Genomic DNA, 18,535 nt, shown 5'->3' on the forward strand with positions numbered 1-18,535 from the left:
ATGTTGACTAAGGCGTGTCACGTGTGTGTGTGCGCGCGCGCGCGCGCGCGCGTGTGTGTGTGCGTGTGTGTGTGTGTGTGTTAAGCCCCGGATGTTCTTCAGTCCTTAATCCGCCCCTGCTAGTACTATTCCTACTGCAATTACTGCTGCCACTATGACAAAAACAACTACTAATGCTGTTATGACTCCAGTTCTACTACTCCTACTAATGATACTACTACTACTACTACTACTAGTACTAGTACTAATGATACTACTACTACTACTACTACTAGTACTACTAGTACTAATGATACTACTATTACTGCTACTGCTACTACTATTACTAATACTAGTACTACTACTGCTGCAACTGCAACAAAAACAACTACTAATACTGTTATGACTCCAGTTCTACTACTCCTACTAATGATACTACTACTACTACTACTACTAGTACTAGTACTAATGATACTACTACTACTACTAGTACTACTAGTACTAATGATACTACTATTACTGCTACTGCTACTACTATTACTAATACTAGTACTACTACTGCTGCAACTGCAACAAAAACAACTACTAATACTGTTATGACTCCATTTCTACTTCTCCTACTAATGATAGTATTACTACAACTACTATTACTACTACTAATGATACTACTATTACTGCTGCTGCTGCTGCTACTAATATTGCTAATACTAGTACTACTACTGCTGCCACTTCTACAAAAATAACTACTACTAAAACAAAATTAACGTATACTACTATTGCTACTACAACATGAAAAGCATCCACTACTAAAACAACTGCTACTAGTAAAACAACTGCTACTATTACTACTACTAGTATTTGTATCAACAACCCAAAGCCCAGCCCTGTAGTTTACCCGTACTGATGTAGTTGAGGAGTTTGTCCGTAAGCGAGACCGATGACATGAGGATGCCGGCGGTTTGGAGACAGAATGTGACGGAGGGCAGTTGTCTCCCTGTCCTGCGGTTCTTACTGCAAGGATTTTACTGCTGAGACGTTTATGAAAGCACTTTATAGTTTCTTTGGTTCTGGTTGAGGGAAACAAAAATGTCTGTTAAAGAACCTTACAGGTAAAAGTGAATAGGAGGAACACTGAGAAGCTGAATTATTGATGACCTGTTGAGGTTATTCTGCTCTGCAGAGAAACTAAAACTATTTTTGTCTTTGCCTGAACCAAGGCCAAATGAAGAGCCTCATCCTCTTGGAATTCCTCAGGTTGCTTAGGAAACACTGAGGGAAGACCCGAGACAGAGCTAAATCCTCCCGGGTCCGCGGGGTTTATTGTGGGCCTCGTGATCCAAAACCTAATTGTCTCTACTGTACCGTTGTTAGAGAGCGCTGGAGCCTGAAGCCTCCATGTTGCTCAGCAGAAGTCTCCAGCATGTTCACATCATAAGTGTAACTGGGTTTTACTGCTGCTGGGGCTGCAGACTTGGTATCATGAAATGAAACAAGCATTTACATGCCTCTGGCAGCCATGTAAATGACTTAAAACCTCATAAAACACGTGGATTTAGCTCAAAGCAAGACACTGCCAGGGTGTGTTCTTCCCTTGGGTGAGTGAGTGACCAGCCACCCCAAAGGAGGCTACCAAATAGACAACGGACTGAGAAAGGAATAGAAAGCAAATTTTATGTTTGTCTTGATTCTTTACACTAATATACTTCATTCTTAAAGACCAAGTTCACTGAGAAACCATTTTCACTTTGTATTTTTTAAAACTGATCGATCCCTCTCCTGCAGCAGCTTCTGATAGAAAACAGACGGTGAACCTCTAGGATAGAAAATCCTGACAGATCTACGTCACACTGTCACTAACATGCATGGACTCACCCGTCTGGACTCACAACGGGGAAGGCTGTTGTTGGTTTAGCGTCCAGGAAACGGCAGAGAACGTCTCAGCTAGTAGAAGCTAACCGATAGCATTAACAACTCCACCACACAGCAGAACTCCTCCAGGCTCGTGTTATAGTGGAGATAAAACAGTGTTGCAGAGAAAACCGAGTCAGTGGTAGAGTCGTGTTGCTGATTTTTAGGAGTGGTGCCAGAGACGTATTTGTCCTCCCTAAAGCTGAGAACGCTCTCTGGAGGCTCTTCGAAGCCCTGCGGCCGTAGTTTCTTTCTATTTTCTAATTTTCTCAGCTCACTCAGAATTCTGACCTACGTGGTAATAAAAAAAGCCAAACGCTGTACTGACAGCGGAAAAGCAGGCAGAAGTAGGTAGGTAGGCTGGAATGTGGAGTGTAGCATGTTTTATATTGAAAAATCAATCCTCTTGTTTTTAGTTTAGTTTACAACGTGATTTATTATTATTTATCTAGAAAAGGCCCGTTTTTGGCTATAGTTGTCAATTCTAACCTTGATTTTAGTAAAGCAGCGTTGGACTCTGTCCTACAGCGTTTTACCTCTTTACTGGTGTTATTATTTAGAACGATCAATGCTAGCATGCTAGTACAACAGTAAACGTGTCAGATTTCAACCGTTTGTAACCAGCTGGACTTTAACGCAGCTTCCTGTTGGCCCACCAGGATTCTCTCTCGAGCACCCTTCAGACACACACACACAGACGCTGGACTAATGCTGGTCTAATTGCAGCGCTGCAGCCTTGAATCATCACTTAGACAGTTTTTCAGAAAACTCAATCGTGTGGACAGGCAGAGTGAACTAATTATCTGCATGCTGTTTTCCCAGCCAAGCTAGTAATTTAGCAGCAATTGACCCCCTGCAGTTTGCCAGCAAATGAAAACATGCAGGCCAGTCTGCTAACGAAGGCTGCGAGGACCCCGGGGTTCGTCCCTGCCCCAGCCTCTGCTCAGCGGACACAGAACCCCGCACTTCACTTCCAATTTACTTCTTCACCACCTCCGGGGGAGACATCACTGTCCGCACGCTGTGTAATCACTTAACATGGCTGCAGCAGAGGAGCGCCCCGTTCAAAGGACTGTCGGTAAAACAGAATGTGTTTCAGCTTACGGAGGTTCTCTGATGGTACGTGGCTCTAATGACTCGCTGTACTGTACTCTTTATTATCTCTTTAATCTAACACGATTGAATAAATTCCATAATTAAGTGTTTGGGTTTAATGGTGCGCACATATAGATTAAAAAACTGCTGTAGTTGAGGATTGATCTAGTCAGGCTTAAAATAAAAGAAAGCCCCTGACAGCAGGGAGTCTCCTGAGTAAAATCAAGATTGACGAGTTTCTCCCTGAGTCTACCCACAAGTAAACAACTGTACACCACATGTTTACAGCTAGTAAACAACTCACTACTGCGTTTTGTATGTCAAAAATAGTAACAAAAACAACAAAAAGGCCTCTACGACCTTGGGTGCAACATGATTTTTTACGTGCTTTGGAAAAGAAGATTGCTCAATGTGCAGAGACCTAACTTAGTAAAAGTAGATGCATATTACAATTAAAAAAGGAACAAATGATGCAAAAGTCACATTTTGCATCATTTTGTGCTGCCATGTGAGTCTTTACTGGCTTTGTAAACACTCCAAATGTGCAAAAAATCAACCCGTTCATTTTCTGTCAGTGTTTGGTTTAAGGAATTATGCCCCTAAACGTGCTGTTTAAAACAAAATCTCCATTTGTGATGTCACAAACAGGGAAGTCAGAACAAAACCACCTCTCATGTGCTGATGGGGGAGCAGCAGCTCTACTTTGAGCCCTTTTCAGATATCGGTGCTTCTCAGCTTATAGGGAGCCTAAGTCTCCTCCACTTTCCGGTCGGCTCATGGCTCCCCGGAAGAACAAAAAAATGAATGCAAGTCAACAGGCCTGAAAATGCTGTTTTCTAATCCGCTTTGCCTTAGATCCTGGATTGCACACATGTTGTACTGCAATTTACGTGAAAAGTAATGATGGGTATTTCGACCATGCCAGTCACGCACTTTGAGATTTATCAGCTTGTAAAAGTTCGTAATTAGCATGACTACAAACTAGAAATCGGCACGTCGCATATGTGACATCACCACATAATCTCCTCTCACCTAGCCTAGCTGCTACTTACCACATGACCAGATTAATGGTGGTTCTTTCCTCCTGTGGGAAGTTTGCTGAACTTACAGCCATTTTCCCTCAGTTTTCTCCGTGTCTGGTTCGATGACGTCACTTTCATGGATCGCGTTTGTAGTCCTGGACTTATTTCCACACAAAACCTAAAATAGTATTATCCCTTGTTCGAAAATAAGCACGTTCTTGGTATCAAAATGTGTCTTTAAAATTCACGGACATCATAAGTGACATCCATGGCACAAAACAAGCGGAAATAGAAAATAGCGTTTTTAGCCCCATTGACTTGAGTTCATTTTTTCGTTCTTCCGGGGACCCGTGCTGCAGAAGTAGTTGGGCGTGACTTAAGCCTGAGTCATGCTTCTGCGTGTGCATCAGTGCGCAGACACGCAACGCCATTATCCGTCCTCGCGTAGGCCCCCCGGCAGGGACGCAAGTACTTACAGAGTCGAGCCCACTTTTCTTAACATCCATCGAACGAGACTGAGAACGCATGCATGTGATTGGTCGGTCCAGAAACCTGAAATCACTTCCGTCATGATGTCATTTCCTTTAAATTTGTCAACAGTGCTGGAGTTGTGTGGGAAGTCATGTGGTGAAGAAGTAAGCAGATATGGACCAGTTCGAGGAACGTCTGGCAGAAGAAGTGCGAATTCCAACCTGATCAAATTCTCTGTCTCGTGTTGCTTGCCATTTTTCAGCCCGCGGAGGGGATTTCCAAGGAAACAGTAAGCCACTATACTGCTGCCTACGCTATGCCCTCTGTTGTCTTGGCAGAGAATTGCTTTGCAGCACCCCTTCAGCAAACGGGGAAGTATGAGAGCAAAACGCTTCCGTCAATGGTGGACCTGACACCGAAGCATGACTCAGGCTTTAGGCTCTCTATGCAGTGGTTCCCAACCTTTTTCTCAAGGGACCCCGTTTTTTACCAGTAAAATTTTTGATGACCCCCCCCCCCATTCTCTCTTCCAGTACAAACATTATTAAGAAATGATAAAATTGTTCAAGCACATTTTAGTATGCTTTGATTCAATAGATAACAGTAATAGTAGGCTCCAGTACAGAACAAAGTCATTAACCAAACCAAACAGAGCATCATGTGCTTGACAGCTTGTATAACTTTTCTGAACACATTGTTTCTTGTAAACACTGATAAATCAATCATTCCTTTCAATAAACATTTGACACATAAAAAATACACTGAGCAAAATGTACTGAAATGTGCATATTACTGTTTATACTAGATTATTTACTGTAAAGGCTGTGATTAATCAACCAGTCCTATCTTTAATGAACTTTTGACACTTGAAAATAAAACAGTGAGCTGAGCAAAATGTTCTTAAAAGTGTGTTACTCTTTCTGTACTAATTATTTCCTGTCTTAATATCAGTAAACTTTTCACTCATGAAAAAAAAATGTGAGCAAAATGTAGGCTATAAACATGTAATAAATGAAGTTTTAACCCCTTAAAGTGGAGAGGTCCTGGCGACCCACTGAGAGGCTTTGGCGCCCCCTTGTGGGGGTCGGGACCCCCAGGTTAGGAACCACTGCTCTATAGCAGCTTGAGTGGAGGATGAGTGGGCGTGACCAGCTACAACTTGTTTTCTTAAAGGGACAGAGCCCTTAAACGGTTCATTCTGGAAGGTACTGAAAGTATCGAGAATTAAACTGCAGATTTATACCAGTGCAAAGAACTTCATTAACAAGTTTTGTATCGACTGCAGAACTACTGTAACTCAAAAAATAAAAAAAGTTATGTCCCCTTTAAGCATGATTCAAATGGCTTAAAAAACAGTCAACTTTTACTTTCAGATTTTACTTTCTCATCATGTAGTGCGACGTTAAAAGTCATGGAGGTGATGGAGTCGAGCTGACCCGAGCCACCGACCCATGGCCACCTGCTTTCTAAACTTAAAAACAACAAACTGTCATCCCAAATTAAAAGATTTACATCCTGGTCGCACAACCATAATTATAGAGTTGTAGATTCCTGACAGCAACAATGCATGCATTTCCAACAAGACTGCAGAACATGGTTTGTTTGCTTTAAATGTGATATGAAAAGCTCTTCGTTTGCAGAGCAGGCATGTTTATGGACACACATCATGCTGTTAACTAAATGTTGACCAATGTGACCCACGTGTTAATGCTGCTGCACACGGATCACTCATTGTTCACGCCGTAGCTCCTTTACAACGTCAAATATTTCCATTAGTGAACCTTTTTCTATTAAAGGATTATTTTTATCATTTTATTTTTGGCACTGTATAAAGGTTTTGTCCTTTGAGCAAGAAATCAAACCCCAAAATGAAAAAAATGTCTAAAAAAGATTAAAAAGCCAGAATAAATTCTGGTTTTTGTCAACTGCTGGTGAAATTTCACCCTGTAAATGATGGAAGTGGTGTTTTCTGCTCTTGAGCGCCTCTGTGATGCTTCCCCAGCAGATTTCTGGTGATAGCCTGTAGCTGACAGTGGGCGGAGTTTAGAGCGTCCTTGTTGACGGGCAACATCAAAGAGAAAATGTGTGATGTGGCAGATTGAAGGAGACATTTGAGAATGTGTGCACCTTTGATCCTCTCCCACCTAAAGATGGAGTGACAGAAGGCACTGTGCTCTCTGGTTTATCAGGTCGTTTGTGTTTTCTGATACACTTTTGCATCCTTAAGGCGTTGGCGGTGTTTTGTCTGAGCTCCGTCTGCGTCTGACACCGATAGAGATGTGAGGATCGGACAGTAATTTCCTCTTACTGGCTGCTCACGTAAACATCATGGCCTTATTAAGAGTGAGTGTACCACAGTGATGTGTGTGTGTGTGTGTGTGTGTGTGTGTGTGTGTGTGTGTGTGTGTGTGTGTGTGTGTGTGTGTGTGTGTTAGCATGTGGAGCAGTAAGAGTGGAAAAAGGCTAAATAAACAACACATCGGCTACGTGAGTAATGGAGTAGTTAGAGAGAATCATCTCCAGATCTCGTGTTCATTTCTGAGTCAGACTTCTGTGGCGTGTCTGAATAATTACATTTCTCTTTTCAAAGGACACATTCTGAGTTTTTAATGACACACACACACACACACACACACACGCACGCACACACGCACGCACGCATGCACACACACACACACACACACACGCACGCACGCACACACACACACACACACACGTTGTCTTACGCTGTTAATCATCTGTGTTCGGTTAAAACAGTGGTGTCCAATCCCGGTCCTCTGGGACCCGTAACCAGCATGTTTTAGTGGTTTTCCTGCTCCAACACACCTGATTTAATGGTTGAATTATCTGTTCAGCAGATCATCAAGCTCTGCAGAAGTCAGTGAATCCCCCTACTGATTAAAATCAGGTGTGTCGGAGCAGAGAAACCTCTAACATAGACAGTGTGGTGAAGACTGGAGTTCTAGTTGTCCCCATGTGTTTGGTGTGCTCACTAGCAGACCTGAACTCTTTCCATGCCACTGCAATCAAATACTTTTGTTTGACCAAGCAGCAGGTAAGTCGTGTCTTGAAGGCCAACTTCACTGTAAAACCATTTATTAATGATTATTTCTGATTCTAATGGGTCACTCTGAGGTTTTCATGCTGGCTGAACTTTTCTCCCAGAGTACGACTTACAAGGCATCCATTCCTACTAGAGACCACTGCAGGTGTAGTGAAAACATCAGTAAAGTTGACCTTTAAATGCATTAGTGAACAATATTAACAACAGTTTGAAGAATATGCATGGATCAAGAGAGGAAAAATGTCAGAAACTATATATATGAATATATTAGGGATGTACGTAGTTAACCGGTTAATTGTCGTTAATGTTGTAACCGGATAAACTAGTTTTTCTCGGTTAACTGCTTCAAGTCCTTCTGCTATATTTTGCACCACCAGAGGGCGCAAGAGTCCCACTATCAAATATGTTTACTGGGTGACTACAGAAGAAGAAATGAGCTTGTCACATGACCAAACAAATCTGCTCAAACAGGAAGCGGTAAACAACAAGGCAGCGTTGTATCAGGTTGTTATTAGTTATTTAATTCTTGGAACACAATAAGCCTCACATCAATGTGCTGAGCCTGGCACAGCTTGGCGCAGCAAACTGAAATAAGACCAGCAACAGGTCAGGGTGTCATGACGCTCCTTGTGTCTGAATCCTAATTTGTCTAGTAAAATACAGAAATTGTGATTGTTTAGTTCAATGAAAGAAATGTGTTTTATTTTTAAACCGTGGCCTCCAGAATACGCTCATAAGCAGCGCAGTGTGTTCGATGCCAGACGGTCCGCTGCGCAACAACTTCTGAGTCTGATGGATGTAGCGGAATATAGTTGGTATATTCTCACACTTTTATTAAGGTCCAGAGATATCACTGATCTAAACCTGAGGTGGATCATTAATCTTTGGACCGGGCCCTTAGAATCAAAAGAGGTTGTTTTTACTACAGGGAGTTTTATTCAAACACCTTGTATTGAATTAGAGACAAGAAGAGAGAGAGATGGAACGTTTAAGAATATTTATTTTATAATTATTTGAAATAATCACCAGGACTAACTCTCTAATGATGGATGTAATGCTGAAGTGTTGGTGTGTGTGTGTCAGTTCAGAATCTCCATCTGGTGGAGGCGAGTCTGAGTGCGAGATGTTGTTTGCCCTAACTGACCGAAGATGGATTTCAGGAGGAAGACATGAGACGCGATCTATGCCGATCTACGTACCGTGCGGAGACCTCCGTGTTAGATCCGGATGCCAGGTCCTTGGACCCTCCTTGTGCTGGAACTGGTGAAACAGCGTCGACAGCACGACAAACCAGTCTATGGATCGCCTCTCGGTACAACGGCAGGGTTCAGATCCATGTTGATAAAACGACAGAATTTTCCAGCTTGACAGTTCTCAGCTTAAAAGTAAAAAATACAGCTGGCCAGTCTGTACTTTACTTAGCGATGATGGACATCAGAAGGATTTGAGAGCTGGTTGAGTACTTGGTTAGAACTCCGTTGGAACTGCGTTGAAAACTCGTTGGAACTTTCGTTGGAACTAAACTAAAATGGCGTTGTTCTGTTTTATTAAGCTTAGTTGTTTTTGATTCTTAGCCAATCGGAGTGGACAGATTAACTAAACACCACAGAACTCTGCCACGCATCAGAAAGGAAGTTCTGATTGGATGAGTGAACAATGTGTCATGTGTTTACCTTATGTGGATCAGGATGTCTAGCTCAGTTAGTCCAAAGTCCTGTTATTCATTAAACACATAAATCATAACATTGTGATTTCACAGATCGGTCACCTGATTATCATTGACCAACAGTTGTTTTGATTAGCTTTATTAGAAATAAAGTTCTTTGATTAACTAATGAAAAGCGTTCTTCTTCCTTCTTCTGTCTTCTTTGCTGTAATGTAAACGTCAGAAGCAAGCACACGACCGTGGCAATTTATGCACACTGTCACTGTGTCAAAGGGCAGCTGTTAAGGGCAGAAATAGCATATTCATAACGCTATTTACCCCCCTTTTCAAGGTCAACGTGGTCCACCCAGAGACCACTTGGTCGTTGAACAAACCAGAGTTATGAAGGATCTTGACAACCTAGCAGGATGTGATCTCACTGGAACAGCCAACCGTGGTGAGGTACGAACCCCACGCCGAAGAACAGTCTCGTATACTCCTCGGGAAGCACACAAGTCAGCAGGTTATTAGATATTCCCCATGGAAGCCATAATTGAAGCAACAGCAACTTTATATCTCCACGGGCAATAATGTCAAGCAGGAGCAAAGCTTGTACGTATCCATGAGCAGGGAATTATTCCAAATAGTAAATTGATCTTTGTAACAGCACTTATCGTAATCCAGCAAAAGGGAAGAGCAGTAGGCAGGTAATCCCAGCGAGCGAGGTGTCCCAGCAGCCATAACAGGACCACGGACGTCCAGGGCCAACAAGCCGGAGCACCAGCCAGGAGGAGTCGATTCCGATGACGAGTCACGGGTCCACCCCCAGGAAGCAGGATCCTCACGAGCTCAGCAGAGGAGAGAGCACAGTGCAGGGCACTTCAATGTAGACACGACAAGATTGCGTTTCATGTCCTCAAACAAATAAAAACCTAACTTTATGAATACCTGTTGTACTATGTGTAAGTTTTACGTGAATTATCCATTAAGTGAAGAAATGGATGCAGCCCTCTCTATGTGAGATGCAAAAAGGATGGTGCGAAAAGCAGAAAATGAAAGAACCCTGTCTGGTATCAGTGAATCACCGCACGAAATACACACTGACAGGATAGAGTCAAAATTGGTTATAGCCCTGTAAGGTAAGTCGCTGTAGAAAATCATAACATTCACGTTTCAATAATCCTGTCAAAGACACTATAAAAAAACAGAAATGTAGATCAATACTAAAATGTAAATCAGTGGAGTTAGTAATCACTTTCATGTTAATGTACCCATAAGGAATTAAGATTAGTAAAGATCAAAAGAAAAACAAACTTTGGATAACAGTACTATGTGGCCTAACCCACTCACTGTTACCTGGCCGTTTACCTGACTCCAGGATCCCACAGCATGTCCATCTCAACACACCCCAAGTCTGCTTGTGATGTATATACATGAAAGACAACCATGCACACACACACTCATACATCTTGTGTAACCTGAGACCGAAATCGTGGAACAAACGAGGCGCATTTATCACCCCCCTTTCGAAGTCGGTAAATTGTCGTTGTTGGCATCGACAAAATCTGTGGAACCCTGGTGCAGTTTGATATGGTCCCTGTGGACCCATTTGTAGACGGGCGCCTTGTTTTTGCAGGTAATCTTGATCTGATACACGACCGGAGAGAGCTTATCTGTTATCAGTTATGGACCCGACCATTTGGCCAAAAGTTTCTTAGCCAGCTTCCCCGAGTTCGCCTTATTGTTACCCGTTTTGGGAGCGAAAATGTAGAGCCAGGCCTCATCACCTACGTCGAGTTCGGAATGTGAGGCCTTCTTATCGTAATAAGATTTCCTGCCTTCAGCCGACTTCTCCAGAGTTGCCTGTGCAAACGAGAATGCTGCAGGCAGGTGGGTTTTCAGGTCCTGCAAGTATTGTTCGCTCGTATAAGCCGGGACTGTTTCGGGCTGAACCGGTTGATACAGCAGGTGAAGCGGTAGGGTCATTTGTCTACCCGTCATCATTTCAAACGGGGAGACACCTGTAGACTCGTGAGGGGTAGCCCGTATGGCCATGAGGACCAACAGAAGCTTCACATCCCAGTCTCGGTGGTTAGCTGACACGTACTTCTTCAACATGCCGATAACCGTTCGGTTCATCCTTTCGACTTGTCCAGAAGACTGGGGCGGTGGCTAATGTGGAACTTAGCCTTCACACCCAACAGTTCCCACAGATGTTTCATCACTTCAGAGGTGAAATGAGTACCCCTGTCCGAGTCGACCCGCTTGGGCAGACCGAAGCGGGCAAAAACGTGATTCATCAAGAGGATCGCTGTCATCTTCGCCGTGTCATCAGGTGCTGGCAGACATTCAACCCATTTAGTGAATGCACAGGTGACCGTCAAGATGTATTTATTTCCCCTGCTGGATCTGGTCAGAGGCCCCACCCAATCGAGTTGCAAGTCCGACCATGGAGTGGTCGGCCCCCGTTCCTGTAGGGGAGCTCTGTGCGTAGGGTTGGACGGCTGAAACTGACAACAAACCAAGCAACGCTGGACGTGGTTCGAGATGTTGCGACGCATCCCCGGGCCAATAAGCAACCTGGCTCAGGGCACCGAACGTGGCCTTGACACCTCTGTGTCCGGCGGAGGGAGAGTCATGAGCCTGCGTGATCATGTCCCCCCTTAGTGGCTTTGGCGTGACGAGGACAGGTGGCAAAGGAGGCTTGGCGGTGTGCATCAGCAACCCTTCAACCATCCTCAGCGTTGCCCGAACGCGAAAGAGAGACCGAAGCTCAGGAATGGAGTCAAGCTCGATGGAAGTCGGTAGCTGGTTTTTAGGATCAGAAAGGTACCTGATCATCCTGCTCATAGCAGGGTCCTGGGATTGAAGACTGACAAGAACGTTACCCGAAAAGACAGGAAGGTCACTGGCTGGTGCTGTGTCTCAATGATGACTTTCTGTCCGCCAATGTAGTTCGCAAAGTACTTAACTGCCCACATGGTGGAAAGCAAAGCCTTTTCACAGTCCGAGTATTTCAACTCAGGACCAGCCAAGAGCTTACTAGCATAGGCTACGACACGCCTGTCGCAGTCATGAATCTGGTAGAGACCAGCACTCAAACAGTGAGCTGAGAAACCAACCTCAAGGTGGAACTCCTTGTCACAGTCGGGGAGCGCCAAGCACGGAGCCGAGCACATCGTGGCCTTCAGGTCATCCATGGGCCACATCCTTCTTCAAGAGATTAGTCAGAGGTCGTGCCAACTCAGCGTAATGTTCCACGAACTGACGCGAGTAGTTGCAGACCCCCAAGAAGCTGCGAAGTTCGGAGACGTTCGTCGGAGGTGTGATGGTGGCAACACCCTGAATCCTGCCAAGCTGAGGCTGCACTCCCTGTGGTCCCACAAGGAGGCCAACGTACTGAACTTGCGACCTGCACCACTGTCCCTTGGCGAGAGAGATCTTAGCACCCGCCGCCGCGAGCTGACCCATGACATGGTCCAGCTCGTCCAGGTGGTCGTCCAACGTATGCCGACGAATAAGAATGTCGTCGACATAGATGAGGGTCCCTCGCTCTCGAGCATCGGGGCAGGCCTTGTTCAAGAAGATGTTGAACTCAGCTGGCGAGTTGGAATAACCAAAAGGACACCGGGTGAAGGTGTACTGCCGGTTGGCAAAGGAGAAAGCAAGTTTGTGTTGGTCCGATTCGTGGACGGGAATCGTCCAAAATCCGGACGCAATGTCAAGTGTGGAAAAGTACTTAGCATCTTTCACTCTTGGAAGCTCCTGCTCCAGGCGTGCCATAGGCCACCTAGACAAGGGGACCTGTTTGTTGAGTTGCCGGTAGTCAATGGTAAGTCGCCACTTACCATTAGGCTTCAGTACCGGCCACAACGGAGCCGAGTAGGTGCTGTTGCAGGGTCGAATGACCCCGTTAGCCAAGAGGCTGTCAATGATTTCCTGGACCGGTTCTATGGACGCCAGGGGAATCTTGTATTGCCGCACAAAGGACGGCGGTGCATCTGGCCTGGTAGGAATCCGGACTTCATGGATAGTGGTCAGACCACAGTCCAAGGAGTCAAGTGAAAGAAAATCCTGGTACTTTAGCTAAAGTTGTCGTAGCTTGTCTCGCTCAACCTCGTTTGTGAGAGCATCTGCTTGGTCTATTACCTTCTCAATCTGTGACAGAAGTTCCGGGGGCCTACCCGGTGGCTTCGAGAGTGGTGGTGAGGTCGAAATTGCGTCCCCCCGCGAAAGACTTGCCACAGTAAGGCGTCCGCCTGTGTCAGGCCGCGGTTTGTATGGCCTTGGCTTCCTCACACGTGCAAACAGTTGTCCGGACGCGCAGCTGACTCTAGCGTCAAGGCGTTGGAGACAGTCCAACCCTATGAGCATGGGCATCCTCATCTCCTCGCTGATGTACACGAGGTGTTTAAAGGACATGCCTCCTATCGAGATGTTGACCTCAGCCGTCGCAGCCGCGGACGATGGAGCGCCATAGAAATCGTCAAAATCCTCTGGGCCTGAAATTAGTGTGGGGGGTGAGATGTCCTCCCCCCTTTGTTCGCACATGCTGCTGTAAAGAGCTCCGCTGATGAGCGAGATGTCCGCTCCTGTGTCTAATAATGCGACACAGCGATGTCTCTGATTTACAGTGACCTCCACTGCGGGCCTATTAGATCCCTTTCCCACGACCAGAGGTGCAAGCAAAATTTTCTCAGTTACGGCGGTAGCAGTAGTGGTTCTGGGGTCGTCATCTGTGTGTTCATCGCCTAACATCGCCACGGATGGAACGACCGGAGAGGTGTTGTCGCTTTCCTGTGAGGTGTTGTTGTTTTCCTGTGAGTCAGAACCTGTGAAAACATCAGCCTGCAGCATTTCAGTCTCATTTTGCGGCTTCTCAGGCAAACACGGAGCCTCTGACCGGGTCGCCTGAGAATCACGCACAAATTGTTTGACGCCCTCGACGTCTTTCTGAAGATTGCAGATCATGTTCATCATGTTAGTCATCATTGGTAGTAAAGTGTTTTGCATCGCCTGAAGTTGAGATGTTAATTGCATCGTTACCTCTGAGTCCATTTTCCAAAATAGTAATTAGTTGTTTAATTTACTAATTTACTCTTTGATTTTGTTTCTATTTAGATGTTTATTTAGAAACAACCTTACCTGTAGACTTATTAAAGAATTAGTTAAAGGGAAGCTTGGCTGTTGAATGAATATTTTGGGCAAAATTGTTCAATAATGCCAAAAATATAATTGTCATTTGACCTGTCCAAGATGGCCGGTCGAGCTACGTGTCCGGTTACCTAGGATGGCAGACCGCCGCGCATGCGTCGTCCGACACTCGGCTTTGATCCCCATAGCAGAATCACGTTTCTAAACACCGGAGCGTTTATTAGAACCGCCGCTAACGTTACCTAAAGTACTCCGTACCGGAAGGTTCAGCGGATTTAAGGACGCAGAATCGCCGCGTCGGAACGGCTTGACAGCTTCGCGGGACGCGTTCCCGAGCCTCTCACCGAGAGTGGCTAGTTAGCTCTTTGGCTAATGCTAGCGAACGCCCTGGAGCGACCAGGGTCTTAAAATTGCCCGATTAACCAACGGGCATCTCGCTCCGTGGTTAAAAGGGTGTAACAGCGTACGCAATCTGGATGCAGTATCGCTCTACGGTATATAACCCAAATTACAGCGGTTACCTAGCAAGTTAAGCTACGGCAGTTGCTCACGAGTATTCCGGAAAAGATAGACGCTGATCAGGCGTCTTCTGGACGGAAATAAATTTCCGACGGAGTCCTCTGTCTCCGATTACACAAATGGATGCACAGTGTCACAAACACTGAGACAAACAATAAACAGACGGTTCCTACGTAATAAAACAGGAGAAATGTTTACCCTCAAATGTAGGCCCAAAATGGCCGTTAGCACACGTCAGCACTCAAGGTGTTTTGATGAAACAGCGCCTCCTGTCGGAGGGTGATGAATGTGCACCCCCCTTTTCTGAGAAGCTGAATGAGGAAAACGCACGCTTTTTCCTCTTCCCTGAACTCACACACTGGACAAAAATCCCAAAATATGTCTCAAAATCGGCACAAAGTGTAGTAAACTGTGCAGATATCAGGCTTAGCTCGCCAATTGTAACGAAATAGAGTGATGAAACGATCTAGAGTTGTATTTTAATATACTGTAAGTAGATCTAGTTTTATAATCAGAAGATGGACTGTTTTTATCATCAGGGAGTTTAATTAAACACTCTGTATTGACTTTGAGTCAAGAAAAGAGAGAGAGTTGGGATCGTTTAAGAATTTTTAATTTCTTAATTATAAATTCTAAACAATCTACCAGGACTAACTCTGTGATGGATGAAAATGGATTTGGATGTTGTGTTGGTGCGTGTGTGTGTGTGTTGTTCAGGATCTTTAGGCTGACGGAGCGTATCTGGTTGTTATGACTACGGACCACGAGGCTTCGGAAGCTGATGACATGAGCAGCTATTTTGCCGTGTACGTACCCTGTGGAGTCTCCCAGGTAGATCAGGAAATGCCAGGTCCTAGGACCTCGGATGTGTACTGGAGCTGGTTGAAGCAGCGATCACAGCACGTCAAAGCCCGTCTGAAGGGTCGACACCGGTACCATCGGCAGCGTCAGCTAGTGGTGCTCTTATTTTGAAGGGACGTCGTCTTGTTGGTAAACAACGGAAATCTCCAGTAGCTTCACAGTTCTCAGTTAAAGAAGAAAGCACATCTGGCCAGGCTGTACTTCTCTTTTGATGACGGTGGAACCCCGTAGGACTTCCAACTGAACAGAACTGAAGTCAAAATGGAACTGAGCTTACAATGGCGTTGCCTTGTTTTATATCTCTGAATTGTTGATAAGTTTTAGTAAAGCGGATTGGACACTTTAAGTCAACAAGCCAGATTCTCTTGCGGCAGCCGAAAGCTCTGATTGGTTGGAACAATGTGTCATGCGTTTCTATGGAGATGAGGGTCAGTCTGTCTGTGCAGTAGTCCTGTTTTCATTAAAGAGCAAGTAACGTCTAAATTAACTTTTTTTTTGCTGATGAACTGTATAAATGAGTGTCTAATAGTGTTTTAAATGTGTGCATTCTTTATTTTAGCATTTTGGTGCATTTTCTTTAAAAATAAAAAATTCTGTCTAAAAACCACAGTAATGCACCACCTTCAGCTGAAAACATAGAATTTGAGTCATTTTGAATAAATTTTAGCCAATGGCTAAAGAGTAAAGTACTACGTAAACCAGTAGAGTACTACGTAGCAGCTCCGTGCCAAAGTTATAAACGCAACGAGCGTCTCGGCCACGCCCTGTGGCGAGTGGGAGTTGGATTTGCAAGCGAGCGTAGGAGGTCAGCGGTATTTCAGCATTAGCATATAGCATTAGCATATCCTAGTCTTTAGCATATCTTTTAGTGTTATAAATACTTATTCAGTGTTAGCTTGGCTGTTGGATATTGTAGTTTAGTTAGTGTTTGGCTGTTAGTGTAATTGGGAAAGTATTTTGGTTTTAGTGTTCCATATCGTCTTAGTATTGGTGAGATGGTGTAATGTAGTATGGTTGCGGTGACTCTGTGGGCATTTTACCCGCGATTCTGCACGCCTCCGTTTGAAGAGGGAGGCTGTGCCCACCGTGGTTCTTCCGCGATTTAGATGCAGCCCACCGACTCTGCTCCCCCACCACGGCGGGCTCCAGTCTGAGGTGAGTACGCTAAATAAACGTTTTAACATCTTCTAAAGACAATTCCCTACCTAAATGCAAAGTTTGAGAGATGTGGTTCACTTCCTTTAGCTAGTCAGTCGGTGATTCTGCAACAGTGTCTCTAACTGACGCAGCACTAGTTGACAGACAGCATTACAGCGTGAAATCCAGCTTGTGAACAGGTTCTGTGAGGAATTCTGTTCAGGAGGTCGCATTTCAGGCTCTCCACATCATGTGTGACTGACTTTTACGTTATAACAACGATCACACACTAGGAATGTTATAAAGCGCCTATATAGGAGATTATTTTGTATATTATCTGACTTTATAAACTCCCAACAACAATGTGCTTCTATTTTTTTTTTCAGGCTAAATCTACCCAAGACACTGGCTGTCAGACTGATTTAGCTGCAAGAATGCACTTGTCCAGCCTGACGTGAAGCCTTACCCGTAGCAAAGGTGAATTATTTTTAATAATCTTCTATGTAAACATTTTATTATCACCTTCTAGTTTTAATTAGTTTTACAGATTATTGTTACACGTGATTTTATGCTCTTTTAAACATTTATAAATGTGCAGCCAGAATGGAGTTCACAGCCGCAGTGTGTCTGGTGACCCACGGGGACCATGATGAAAATTCATCTTCCAGAAGGTCCCAGAGCAGCGTCCACACCCCTGAAAAGACCATGATGTGAGGTGTCTGCTGTTGATTCCAGCTTCCACCTCAGTGACAGTGCAAGCTCAGTGAACTGAAGGTAAAAAAAAATTAAAACATTTCAGAATTTTTAAGATATTAACAATTAAATAAGTATGTGATTACATCATGACGGAGGCTACTGATTCTGCCCCTGTGACACTTGGTGGTGACGTGTGAGCTGATTCACCTGGAAAATAACTTTTACATTAAATATTTTGTTTTTGCTATCAAAAGTAAATTAACTAATAACCTGCATTATTGCAGGACACTCAGCAAAATATGGACTCTACACCATGAGGCATGCACACATTAATATTCTATAAGAGCACATAAGGTGAGCAACACCACATATTGTACACTGTCCTGAATTTGTTTTCTTTCTGCATCTCATTAGCCTGGCTGATCACCTGATAACTCCTGTCATCTGGTTATGACAGCATGAGGATGTCCTCACACACCTGTAACCTACCAGCTCATCTGGCAGAATAGAGAGAGAAGAGACAACACCACATCTCCTGTTCCTGGAAAGCCTTCAGCCATCCTTCGATGACTGAGAACCTCCATCAGCTCTGTCTCCTGTCTGCCTACAATTATTATAATAAATATTGTGTTTGACAAGTTTTTTGTGCTGCCAAATATCTCATTTAGATTCCAGTTTTGATATTTTAATGGATATGTATAAATTACATTGATTATCACGTTTTTGTTGCATGTTTAACTAGCTCTATTGTGATGAATTAAACTAGCACCTCACTGTTAAAAGCTCGTTTTAATTTCAAGCATGTTTAAGTATTTATGGACATGAACAAAAACAGGAAATATATAAATTGAGATTTATTTAATTAATATAACAAATAAGGGGGAAAGAGTCATTGAAAGGCACATTCTTCTGGAAGCTCCTGATCCTGACGACACCAGAGACCAGCTGCAGACACCAGAGGACCAAGAACCAAGAGAGCAGCTG

The 18,535-nt window shown here is 44.3% G+C and overlaps 1 long non-coding RNA gene across 1 annotated transcript; it reads left to right on the forward strand.

Annotated features, from left to right (window-relative positions):
• Positions 1-17,456: 17,456 nt before the first annotated feature.
• LOC129164893 (uncharacterized) lies at positions 17,457-18,189 on the forward strand. The gene is made up of 2 exons (XR_011516157.1): positions 17,457-17,629; positions 17,966-18,189. It is a non-coding gene; the product is annotated as an uncharacterized lncRNA (long non-coding RNA).
• The last annotated feature ends 346 nt before the right edge of the window (positions 18,190-18,535 follow it).

The sequence above is a fragment of the Nothobranchius furzeri genome, chromosome 14 (genome assembly GCF_043380555.1).
Source record: "Nothobranchius furzeri strain GRZ-AD chromosome 14, NfurGRZ-RIMD1, whole genome shotgun sequence".
Taxonomy (NCBI): domain Eukaryota; kingdom Metazoa; phylum Chordata; class Actinopteri; order Cyprinodontiformes; family Nothobranchiidae; genus Nothobranchius; species Nothobranchius furzeri.